This window comes from Colobus angolensis, unplaced genomic scaffold (assembly GCF_000951035.1).
Source record: "Colobus angolensis palliatus isolate OR3802 unplaced genomic scaffold, Cang.pa_1.0 Scaffold42, whole genome shotgun sequence".
Lineage (NCBI taxonomy): Eukaryota > Metazoa > Chordata > Mammalia > Primates > Cercopithecidae > Colobus > Colobus angolensis.
In genome coordinates this window covers 9,097,194-9,110,253 of record NW_012117599.1, presented here as the reverse complement: position 1 = coordinate 9,110,253, position 13,060 = coordinate 9,097,194, and the positions used below count along the sequence as shown (strand labels likewise).

Genomic DNA, 13,060 nt, shown 5'->3' with positions numbered 1-13,060 from the left:
ATAAAATTATTAACCATAATCATTTTTATCTTAAACCAACTCACTTAGGTTTAATAACCACTAAAGTAGGTGAGTTAAAAATAACCTCGTATTCTATCTCTCCTTCTAGGTGATTGGCGTCTCTTTCCATTCAAAATTAGAGAAAATACCAAAGCTCAGCCGTGATCTTCCTTCTAGAGGCTTGTTGGAACTCCAAACACATACCCTTGACAGATACAACAGGGATTAATGAGCCATGACCAGAAGTTTGATTTTTCTGTCAAGTGCTCCCATCCATCTTTAATAAACAGAAGAACAACATAAACTCCATTGCCTGCTTTCCACTGCTGAAACTGAGCTGGCTGTTCCTGGTACCGTGTGTGTTGAGCTGAGTTATGATTCTAAATGACTTGACAAATGCTTTTACAAGCCCCTTTGGTCTGCTACTCTGGTGACTGTCTTTGCTCCCCAAGTTCCATTTCTTTGCCTCTGTTCAACGTGGGCAGCTCAGTGCTTCGCCAGTGGAAACCGTCAAATGTAATATCGCATTTACAACTAAATGACTTCAATTTAGTGTCACTGGTGCACTATCTGTGGTGTAAAACTGCCAAAATACCCACTGTTTTTCCTTTAAGCCATGCTGTGTGCTTTTTTGCAGAAGGCTGTCTCCTGCGAGGACCAGAAGTTGAGCCAAGGCACAGGGAACCTACAGTAGCAGATGGTGAGAACCAGGTATGATCACGGAGCAACGCCTGATGTCATGGCACTCTTCCTCTATTCTGATGAAGCTGTATTTTGTTTCAGGAAAATATCTGTCCTTAACAAAAATAATTGCTCAATCCACGTTCACTGAAAAACTGCGTTGCTCAAAAAAAGAGAGGTTTATATTGCAAAGATTATTAAGACCAAGAATGTATTTCTTTTCTCTTTTCTTTTTCTTTTATCTTCTTGTTCTTGCAAAATAAACTAGGGTTTATGTGGGACATTTATTTCTTTATTCCCTACGATTGTTGCTGAAAAGACTGGCTGCCTTAAACCAAGCTGACCACAGGATGTCCCCAGTGTTCCATGAAAATTCCACTGAAAGGGCATTTACCTGGTAATGCAAAACTTGATTCTTAAAGAAGAAAGGTCAGAGCACGTAGATGTGGTCACATCTACAATTTCAAACAAAATCTGGTTTTGCAGAGGCAGCCTCAGTGTCATCAGATAAAAATCAAAGCAGATCTGAATGGAGGTTGTCCTTGAAGAAGAGAGTGCCACCTATAAGTAAAGCCACTAAACTTAACAGCCCAGAGCTGCTATTTAATTGCCCCTGAAGAGAAGTCACCCTGAGGTGGAGTTAATAACCAATACTAGATCTTTTTGTTCTTTCACTTTAATTTTCTTTGAAGGCTTCATGCTCAAGCGACGTGGTGACCAATATCTAATGAAAATATGCTGCTCAAATACCTTCTTTGAGCTGGCATATTTAGCAAATCCCAAAATGAGAGTCTGAAGGAGCCCAAAAGAGAAAATATTTGAAAGAATCATGAATATGCAGCTAAACTTATTGAGTTAACACATTTTAAAATAGAAATGAGTTAAATATTTAACTCAATCTGCTCTGGCACAAGGGCAGGGGTGACATAACCATGGTGCAAAAAAGCAGCTATGGACTAGGTATTTAACAGAAGATTCCCAGGGAAGGCAGTGGGAAAGGGCAGATCTGTCACTGAACTTATGGAGGCACGGTGTGGAACTGCGTGTGTGAAACATTTCCTTCTGTCTTTTCATGGAGTGATAGGTCACAGAGTTCAGTGCTAGGTCAAGCCACCCAAGGACCACGGCAACTAGTCAGCCTCCTCTCTGGCCTGGGTGATCCCAGGTTCAAGCAGATTTCTGTTGGTTTATGTTATCCAAGCTTCGTGAGTTGAGTCAACAAGTATATCACACTGATCAATTCCACTGGTGGTATAATAGCCCTCACCTCTGCTTGATTTTAACTTGTCTACAGACTGTGAGTGTCTATTCTGTACTGGGGAACAGTCACAGAGCATGCAGCTTCACCTCAGTGAAAGTATTCAAGGGTCTGGATACAGCCTGTTTCCCATTCTTTTCTTTTTTAATTAATTACTTTTTATGAATAATTGATATAATAAGTGAACATATTTATGGGATACAGTGTGATGTTTCAATGCATGTATACATGGTATAAATGATTAACTCAGGGTAATTGCCATATTCATCACTTTAAACATTGATCTTTTTTTTTGTGGTGATAATATTCAAAATGTTCTCTTCTAGCCATCTTGAAATATACAGAACATTGCTATGTGCTATAGTCACCGTACTATGTAATAGAACACCGCAGCGTATTCTTCCATCCTAACTACAACTCTGTATCTGTTGATCAGCCTCTTTTGTTTCCCCTTACCCCTCCCCTCTCCAGGCTCTGATAACCACTACTCTACTCTCTATTTCTATTAAGGCAACTTTCTGAGATTCCACTTATGAGTGAGATCATGCAATATTTGTCTTTCTGTGCCTGACTTATTTCACTTAATAATGTCCTCCAGGCTGATCCCTTTCATTTATATACCTGTGTATACAAATCTGAACTTCTGTTATTTTAAAACTCATGATGGAAGCCGTGCTTCTACTGATGCGGAGGCTGTTACGAGCTGAATTGTATTTCACCAAATTCCCACGTTGAAGTCCTAACCCCCAGTACTTCAGAATGTGATGGTATTTGGGGATACGGTCTTTAACAAGCTAAGGTTGAAGCTTGTCATTGGCATAGGCCCTAATCCAATGTGACTGGTGTCCTTATAAAAAGAGGAGATGAGGGCACAGACATGCGCAGAGGGAAGACCATGTGAGGACATAGGGAGAAGGTGGCATCTACAAGCCAACGAGAGGGGCCTCAGAGGAATCGACCCTGCCCACACCTTAATCTCTGACTTGGAGCCTCCAGAATTGTGAGGAAATAAATCTCTGCTGTTTAAGCCACTCACCCTGTGGCACTTTGTCATGGCAGCCCTAGCAAATGCATATAGAGGCAAAACATTTCAGTATGGTAGTACTAGTTATGTATTATTAGTCACTAGCTCTTCGGTTAAACATAGCTCTCCTAGGCCAGGCACAGTGGCTCACACCTGTAATCCCAACACTTTGAGAGGCCAAGGTGGGAGGATTACCTCAGGTCAGGAGTTCAAGACCATCTCTACTAAAAATACAAAAATTAGCCGGGTGTGGTGGTGCACGCCTGTAATCCCAGCTACTCAGGAGGCTGGGGCAAGAGAACTGCCTGAGCCTAAGAGACAGAGGTTGCAGTGAGCCAAGATTGTGCCACTGCACTCCAGCCTGGCCAACAGAGTGAAACTCTGTCTCAAAAACAGAAACAAAAACAAAACAAAACAAAAAACAAAGCTCTCCTAACTCAATAATAATGGCTGACATCAACTTAGAACTTGGTAAATTCTGCGTATTCTACCAAGAGATTTACATATATTAATTCAGATAATCATCAAGGCAACCTTCTGAGGTTGAAAGCCCCATTTTTCAGATGAGAAAACTGAGGTCAACACCCCCGTCCCATCAGCCTCTAGGGCCTACACTTGACGACTAGCACAAAATCTTCCAAACCATGGGGAGGGAGGATCACAAAAAGGTAGAAAAAAATTGTGCCATTTTCTTCATATTCCTGTTTTATCTGCTAACTTCTGACACAGTGTTTTTGCCTCTTGTGGGTAAATCTTGAATAGAATACACTTGCCCTACACATACGCTGATTACCCAAGAGTTAAGCTTGATTTCCACTCTTTAATCATGGGGCCACACCTTTTCCCTCTTTTAGGGCACATCTGTATCCATGGGTATATGCCACATTATTTAATCTAATCTTCCAAATTACCTACTACCGCCACATCCCCATGGATTGTATGAAGAAGGCCAGGCTGGACAGGGGCGAGCGGGACACGGTGAGCACTGAGTGAGTGAGGCCAGTGACTGGGCATAACCCAGTTTTGGTGAATCCATGATTCACATGGAATCGGAGATCTGTGGAGCTGGGCAGGCCTTATAGATCTTCTGGTTCATTTAATTCATGGTGCCATTTCAGCACTCATCACAGTCTGGACTGATTTAGAGTGGGCTGTGTGTGTGAGTCTTCCCTTCCCATCCCTGAAACAGGGTTCCCTGCAGACACAGTGCAGGGAGAGAAGCACCAAGAACTCCTCCTTTAGCAGCAGTACACACTGACACTCAGGGATGTGTCCTTGGGTTTGTAACTTGCCAGGATGTACAGCTAGTGCTGGACCAGCCCAGAGGCTGGCTTGGCTCATAGTCCAGTGCTGTTTCCATGACAACACACAGTCTCACAGAAATATCCAAATTTATTTTTTAAAAAAGATACACTGGGCTGGGCACAGTGGCTCACGCCTGTAATCCCAACACTTTGGGAGGCCGAGACGGGCGGATCACGAGGTCAGGAGATCGAGACCATCCTGGCTAACACGGTGAAACCCCGTCTCTACTAAAAATACAAAAAACTAGCCGGGCGTGGTGGCGGGTGCCTGTAGTCGCAGCCACTCGGGAGGCTGAGGCAGGAGAATGGCGTGAACCCGGGAAGTGGAGTTTGCAGTGAGCCAAGATCACGCCACAGCACTCGAGCCTGGGCGACAGAGCAAAACTCCGTCTCAGAAAAAAAAAAAAAAAGAAGATGCACTGATAGATAATTATTCTCATCACAAAGGCATACGTTACTGTGAGGAAGGATCCACTGTCTAGGACTGTGAGCTTTGTCAGAAAACCCGGGCATGAGCTTGAAACCAGACTTGAAATTGAAAAATAAAAAGCAGCAACTAGACATTCACTACCTCAAAAATAGAGAAAAGCATATTGACCTTCTGGTTCTGAAATTGTTTAATAACTGGAAACTAGTTTCAAACTTGAGTTTGGCATAGTTTTAAGAACTCAGTCAAGAGGAACGCAAAACCCTGTTTTTAAAATACAGCTGCTACATTTTTAAGGCAACGCCATCAATCTGCAGTGGAGGGAAACACACAAAGGAAATGTACTTTAAATGTCTTGTAACTAACGTATGTACAAAGCAAAATATAAAGAAAATGTGTTTAGTTTTAACAATCGCAGAGTATTAAAAACATCCATTTTTAAGGATTACGGAAAATATCCAGGTCATTATTTGCTCAACTCAACCAGTTAATTATGTGAATGTCTATTTCAAAATACCCAACTGGAATCTCATGGGATCCGTGTGAGTGTTCTCTCTCATGACTCTTTATAATAATAAAAATAAGCAAAGAGTAAATACAATTTGGGTTTAAATAGCTTTCCTCTTTCCTCTGGCCACTTGGGCCTTCGTTTTGTTTAATTAATCTGTTCGTTTCTGGTGAGACCATCTCTTGGCAATGCTTTGGGATACTTAGGTTTCCTGGAGTATAGAAGAACAGTCCGTGTGGTTTCGTACTGAACTGTGCGGTTGGAGGGGAGTCTGCTGCAGTCGTTCTGGACACATTCCTCCTCCTATCTTGTGTGTGATAAGAGATTTGATCAGCTCTTAAGCAGCTTCTGCCTGTTTTCAGCATCTACGGTGCGTCACTTTCCTGGCTGGACTCACCAGCTTAGAGAAAGCAAACAACTTAGAAAAATCACAAAGCACAGTGCAGGTGCCCCACTGGATGGGGGGGGACACGTTTTTGCAGTTATCTGCTGCTGTGTTGGGTGTTAACTTCTGTAACTGAATATTTAAGCCTGGGAACTTTCTTGGTTTTCGCCCTCACATCGGGCATTATCTGGCCTTCCCCTGGAGGGTGACTTGTGCGGGTGGGGCGGGCTGGAGGGAGAGGAGCGCGAAGGCAGGGATGACTGCCCACCTTGGATGCCTTTTCCAGCACGATGCGCTGACTAATGAGCAGAGGCCACTGCTTGAAGAGCAAGGCTGGGTCTCCTTTTCCGGAGACTGAGCCCATTACCCTCTCGGCCCCACTAGCCTACAGGCACCCAGCCTGCCTCCCAAATGGATGACTTCCGGCTCGCCATGCCGCTCCCTGTCCTGGTGCCAGTGGCCGTGAATAACCTTGCTTTTGTGTGTATTTATTTTATTTTGAATTTCTCCACCCTGGATCTTTCCACCTCCAAACCCCACCCCCTGCTTGCCGGCCCCATGTGGTGATGTTTCTTGAAATGTTAGATTCTTTCTTCCTCTATCCCCCCTCCAGTTCTGGAAGCATTTTGTTTCTGTACTGCTTTGTGAAGCTGGTGCTGAGTCCAGATCCTTGGGGCTTTAAAGTTGAATTAATTATTAAACAGGAAGGGAGCAGTACTTTCAGCAGGCGCCAAGTAACTATACTTAAACTGCAACCTGGCACTGTTTTTCCCACCCTTGTGCTGTGGTTTGCTGAAGGCAACTGGAGATTTTTATTCTAGTTTTAATCAAGCATTTCTGTAAGTTTTCAGGCAGTTAAGATTTGGCAGCAAAGGGCTGGGAAGTCAGTCTTCATCACCTCCTGACCAGTTTGGCCAAAGACAAAATGAAAACAAAATCAGAAGTACTTTCCCAGTTCATAAATCAATCTGAGATTGCCCACTCTCTACGGGTTGCTTTTCCTGAGGACAGGGTGGGCTTTTCTCTCAAATATATGTATATTTGTTATTGATTAGCTCCCATTTGTAGAGAATGGTGCTTTTCAAATAAAACCATCAGAACACTGGCTTTAGTTGCTGTGTGATTGTTATAATCATTGCTTTAATTTAGGGGCTATGTTGAAGATATGAAACCTTTATTTAAAAATATACTCAGGAAGGCTGGGTACAGTGGCTCATGCCTGCAGCCCCAGAACTTTTGGAGGCCAAGGCAGGAGGATCACTTGGGACCAGGCGTTTGAGTCCAGCCTAGCCAACATAATGAGATCCCCATCTCTAAAATAATGACACATTAGCCGGGCATGGTGGTACGCCTGTAGTCCTAGCTACTCAGGAGGCTGAGGCGGGAGAATCACTTGAGCCCAGGAGTTTGAGGCTGCTGTGAGCTAGGATATTGCCACAGGACTCCAGCCCGGGCAACAGAACAAGGCACTCTCTCTAAAAATAATAAGAGTAATAATAAAGTAAAAATAAAAATACATGTGAAGACACACAGCAGAATTTCTTACTTTTCTGAGGCTGGGCATTGATGCTTTTCAGAAATTCGCAACTTGATGGGGTTGGTGGGTCAGCTTAGCCCAGATACTGAATATAGGCATTCTCGCAGAGCTGTATGAATGAGACGGTGGCTGTGTTCTAGAGAAACCCAAAGCCTTCCTAAAGGTATCAAACTAATACCCTTAAATGACAGCAAGACACTTTCTGGAGGCTGCCCCTGCAGAGGGCTGGCCCTCTGATTTTCACCTGGCTCCTGGCATTTGGTGGTGGGCCTTTCCCAGTCTCGGCTGACTGCTCTGCAGGAAGCTCGCTAGAAGTGCTCCGCTCAGCTCCATTAAGTCTCACCCTGTAGCTGAGCAGCGGTGCAGGCTGTCAGGGTGGGGAGGGAGGAAGAGCTATCTGGGTGCAGCTGGGTGCGTAGGCAGGAGTGTGAAGCAGCCTCAAGAGGAAAGAGAACAAAGATTTGGTTAAAAATTTAGACTCATGCATATAAATTTGGAACAGGGCAAAAAAAAGTAAGCCCAACGCACACAACCCTCCCGCACCCCTTCCAGTTGGCTTGTGGTGAAGTGTGCATGTGAGAACAGCTCAGAACCGAAACACCGTATACTCATGTCACCCCTAACGATGTGCTGGGAAACCTTGCAACAGATACGTCCTTAGAACTTTTAAAAATGAGAGGCATTCTGTGAGCCTTCAGTCCAAATACTATTTTTTTGGACTTATTTTCTATTCAGGGATTTTTTTAAAAAATGTATTCTTGCTGACAATTCTTAATTTTAAAAAAAATTAAACGTTTTACTCATACATATAATCTATGTCTTCACTGTGTGATTTCCATCCGTCAACAGATTTAATTATAATAAATTAATAAATGTACTTACAATAAGCAAAAAACTGTGGTCCACTGGCTTATTGAAAAATGTTAGTTAGGAGAAACCACATAAATGTACACTTCTAGGAATTTAAGCTCAAAATTTCAAGCACCATTATTTTTTCTGAATTATCACCTTTTCCAGGGACTGATCCTTTCTCAATAAATCATCCTCTGACCTTGGTGCTGAGATTGTCGTGCGGCTTCCACTCTCAGGATGTCAGGTTTGGTCATATTATTTAGGATTCTATCATGGCCACATTGCACTTCTAACTACAGGAAATAATTTAAAACCCAGACTGGAAATGATATATTCCTCATCAACCAATATTTGGAAAATATATTTATTAAATGCACAACTTTTGTATAATTTCTATCTGTTCTTTATGTCCCATTTTCTTTCCAGAAAACATACTCTGCACTGGTTTTAAAATCACATGACAAGATTTCTAATCTTTGAGCAAAAGTCCTCGTCCTTTATATTTGGAAATGGGTTGATACTCTTATCCCTCACCCATGGGAAGTTTGCAATATAAAATTTTTTAAAATACTTTATTTAAAATAACCTTCCAACAGCTGGCCTAGTCTTCTATGTTTAGATATTAGAAAACACTTGAAAAGCACTTTCAGTTAGTTGGAAAGGAAAACTAGTCAACAATAATCATAACAACCCTTTAAACAAAAAAAAGAATACGGAGAATACCAAACAGGCATGCACTGCGTTGTAAAAGCCTTTTTCTTTCCCTAGTAAAGGCTAACTCTAAAAATATTGTGTATACCCACCTGTGGTTTCCTGAGGACTTTCTTCCCAGTCTGCTGAAAAGCAAAAGTTAGGAAATTATGTCTGATTTGTGTCAAATATGTTCCAAAGAATGATGGGGTTTTCCTTTCACTATGAGGAGTATTCATGGAGGAAGTCATCCTCTGAGCAGTTGTTACCTTTTCTTACATGGTATCCCCAACTGCAATGCCAGGCAGTGGGGGCTTTGCCACCGTGGGAGCGGCTTCATTTCCTGGGTGAGCCCAGGGCCTGCCCAGACGTCGGCCATCTCTGCAGGTGTATGCGCTGCGGCCCTAGGCAAGACTGTCTCTGCCTTCCCCAAAGGTCTCTGAGCCCTTCTGCGGCCCAGATGGTTCCAATTTGAGGCCTACATTCAGTGCTGGAGCTGTATTGAGTTTCTTCCCTGAAACCAACAAAACCTGCTTCAGCATTTTGCTTGGATTAAAATATTTGTCTCTTTTTTTCACAGGGCACAAGGAGGACTCCTGAAGCCTCCGAAGGAAGGAAATCATTACAGGGCCCTACAGAAGTAGGTCATGTGCTACAGCTGCTCATAGTTTAAGAGGAAGAAACATGGGACCTCAAACCTGGAACACGACTCTTTCAAAATGCTTGTGAGCAACCCAAGAAAAACATCCTCCCGAGGCTTATCTAATAACCATGATCTCTAATCGTCTCAATGTGTGCCCAGGTTTCCTTAGGAGTTTGCACCCACTTCTCAGAGCTAACGAGATGCCAAAACAGAACACAGCAAAAAGTAATGAAGGAGATTTAATAGTTTGTGTTAAAGCTAATATGGTCCATTAGGAGCTGTCATTTTTATAAACAATGAGGATATGTTACCCTCTTCTTTGGTGTAAAGTCATTCCATGCAGGACCTGTAAACATTCGGTAATGATCTGTAGAACATGCATGAATGACAATTAAAGCGCCACTTGAAAAGTCTGCTTTCCTCACATATTTGGTTTCTTGCTAAATAAACTTGTAAAGTTCATACATGTGTACGCATATGCTTACATTATAAAAAAAGGTGTGCATTTCATTAAGAAAATCAACGAACAGATATCTTATAAGTGTTTTTGGTTCCCATTAGCTTGAGAAATATCAGAAGTGATTAGTTAAATGAGGAGCATAGGTTCTGTTTTTTAGTGCATACTATAATAATAAAACAACCAGTCTTTTATGGAAATAGCTTAGTGAGATAAAATTATAGTTCACAATGTCATGAAAGGCATGATTACTGATTACAGTCTTTGAAAGTTACAAGTAAAAAAGCTTCTATAAAACCTATCTGTTGCAAAAAAAAGTACGTTCTACAGTGATTCAGATATATTTCTGAAATGTATTTTTTAACTGTGGCTTAGACCAAGCAGAGACAAGACTTGAGAACTTGCATTCTTTTTGAGACTCACTGAATGTACTTGAGAAAATAAAATCAGATTGACTCCCTTTGACTTTGTAAATAGAGTTTGCTCCCTTGCTTTCTCTCTCTCTTTTAAAGGACAAATGATTCCTTTTTATAGGTTTTAGGTTTGGCAGAATTTGAGTAAAAAAAAAAAAATTCTTACAACCCCCTAACATTTTCTGCTGCAAACAGGAGTGGGTAGGGAGTAGGGAATAAAGAAAGGTCCAGATTAAAATTATTCTACTTATTCACATAGACTTGAAAGCTCCAGTGACGAGTTTTGAGAAGTAGCCTTAGGCAGAACTTGCTATCAAAGAAGGCCAGGAACAAAAAACATTTAAAAGCAGATTACGAGTCTCTGCTAACAAAGCAAAATCAAATCACTGATCGATAAGGGCAGCTGGGTTAAAATTGTTTCCTTAAAAAGGCTTTAAAAACTTTTTTGAGTGATAAGCTGGAGGCTGACCCTTTTATGCTTTTGAGCAAACTCCTCCTGGAAAAGCCTTTCCGGTCTCTTCCAGGGCGGCCTCTTTTGGGATGAGCCAGAGTCTCTCTCTTCTCATTTAACACAAGCAGGCCCTTGGCTAGAAAAGGCTGGCAATGTGGTTTCCAAGAAAGGGAAAGATGCTCTTTGATCTAAGTCAAGCCCTCCAAGAGAGTTCAGCTACTAGTCCCAACAGCATAGCTGGATTCCCCATGGTCATCTATGAACATTTGTGCAATGCCCAAGCTGGAATGACCATTATTGGTGTAAAATCAACTTGAAACGTAAAAAAAATCTTCAACAAAGAAAAGCCCCAGACTCCAGGTCACTTAAGCCACAAAAATGTGCTGGGTAGATTGTGGCTCGCTGTCTAGATCAAGGCCATGTGGACGACGTGGAGGCATACCTCCCAGCATCAGACGTAACTCAGATGCTGGGTCTTTCGGAGACTGATTTCAAACAGGGCTTTTAAAAACAAGGGAAGAGGGAAAAAAAAAGAAAACCAATGAGCAAGTGGTGTTCAATTTATTCACATATGTTCCAAATGGCACAGAGATAAGCAAAAAGGGTTCTGGTATGTTTTTTAATGATTTCATTATCACCAGACAAGAATGGAAAGATCGTCCAGATGCTATTGAAGAGATAGAAAAAGAAGATTTAAAAAAATAAGAATAATATCTTGAATGGTTCCCTGCCTGGGTACATAAACAGTGAAGACCGACCAATGAGATCTTTGAAGTTAGGTCTATTTGCAAGTCCATTTATTTAAAAAGGAAGGTTGAGATGATGTAGAAAAGAAAAAAGAAAACTTTTAGAAAAATTTGATCTTGGCCTGGCTGTCTTCTTCTCTGCATGAGCATCGTTTGCCTGGGGTGGATTGTCATCTGAGACAGTGATTAAGCAGGGAGGGAGAGTGAAGCAAAGCTACGGTCCCCTCCGGTAGAGCAGGGGCTGGGCCAGTGCCCTGCCAAGGAAGCCCGTGTCACACACAGCACACGTGGAGGATGAGGATTATTCCCATTGCAAGGGCTGCCGCTTGGGTCACAGATCTGCCTCTTTCCTTCTCTTGGCTGCTCCTTGTCCATCCATAATAGCCGCCGTGGTATGTCAAATTCTGCACTATTGCAAAGCGCCCCGGCCACTGGGTCTGAAAAAAGCTCTCTCCCTTTTCTGGAGGCTCTCTGAAAAGTGAGTACTCTCCATTGCTTATGTGGATATACTTGGCCACCTAGAAAGTGAGTTTATGGTCTCTTTTTAGTTTTATAAAATTATTATTATTTATTGTCAGTTTTTTAGAGACAGGGTCTCACTCTGTTGCCCAGGTTGGATGCAGGGTGCGACAGCCTGAAACACCTGGGTTCAAGCTGTTCCCCCACCTCAGCCTCCCAAGTAGCTGGGACTACGGTGGCACGCCACGCCCTGCTAAGGTTTGTGATCTCTTTATGGGTGTGTGTGTGTTATGTTAAGTAGATTGTAAGCTTCCTGAAGGTGGGGGCCACAGTCTTCCTGATCAGGTCTATGGCCTTCTAATTGTTCAGTAGAAATTGGTCTGTTGCTGGGTGCATGATAATGAAACAGAATAGACCATGCCCAGGAAAGTGCATAGAGGTACAAGTCTTAATTAAGGATGCAGAGTGTGTTTGGCGTGACTCAAAGTAACACCAAAAGTATTGTTCAAAGCAGCCTCTACCTATGGAATGATCGAAACAACGCCTCTTCAGAAAGACAGCATGCCTTTTACAGACCCACGGTTCCCCTGGAGTTCCCAAAATCCACTGAGAGCGTGGGAACTTGGATTCTTCTATCCCCCGATTCTCCTGATTCACTGCCACACTGTCCCTGGGCTTGATTAGGGTAAAACTTGCCAGTATCTGGAAAAGTAGTAAAACCTTCATTTCTCTGAAAGCACTGGAATTCTACATGCAGGATGGATCATTTTCATTTGTGTTTGGTATGACCGTTATTTCAGCTGCTTCATGTCTGTCAGACCTTATACATGCTGTTCGTTTCATGGCCAAAATATGGTATGACCTATCTTGAAACCCCAAGAAAATTTCTCTAGCAACAGCATTGTTTTCTGACATTGTAAATCATCTCTCCTTCTACATAATTTTGCATGGCCATGATAAAAATAAATGTGGATATCTGAATTTTATAGTTGAAGACGTTAAGTGGGTACTTGTAAATTACATTCTCTGAGTCCCAACAACATCTATTTATTGTTTTGCTTATAATTCTTTAATGTTTACCAAAGGGACCTCCTATTGCTTACAACAAAATAGCAAAAAACACAATATCTAAGAAGTGTGTTTAGTCCAGCTAAGGGCTGATCTGGGGCTGCCCGTACAATCAAAACCTCTGCCTTAGCTCTCCCTGTGCCTTGAAAGGTAAAGC

At 42.3% G+C, this 13,060-nt stretch overlaps 1 long non-coding RNA gene across 1 annotated transcript; it reads left to right on the top strand.

The window, feature by feature from the left end:
• The first annotated feature begins 634 nt into the window (after nucleotides 1-634).
• On the top strand, nucleotides 635-9,771 carry LOC105522183. Its single transcript, XR_001003405.1, has 2 exons — nucleotides 635-711; nucleotides 9,247-9,771. It is a non-coding gene; the product is annotated as an uncharacterized LOC105522183 (long non-coding RNA).
• The last annotated feature ends 3,289 nt before the right edge of the window (nucleotides 9,772-13,060 follow it).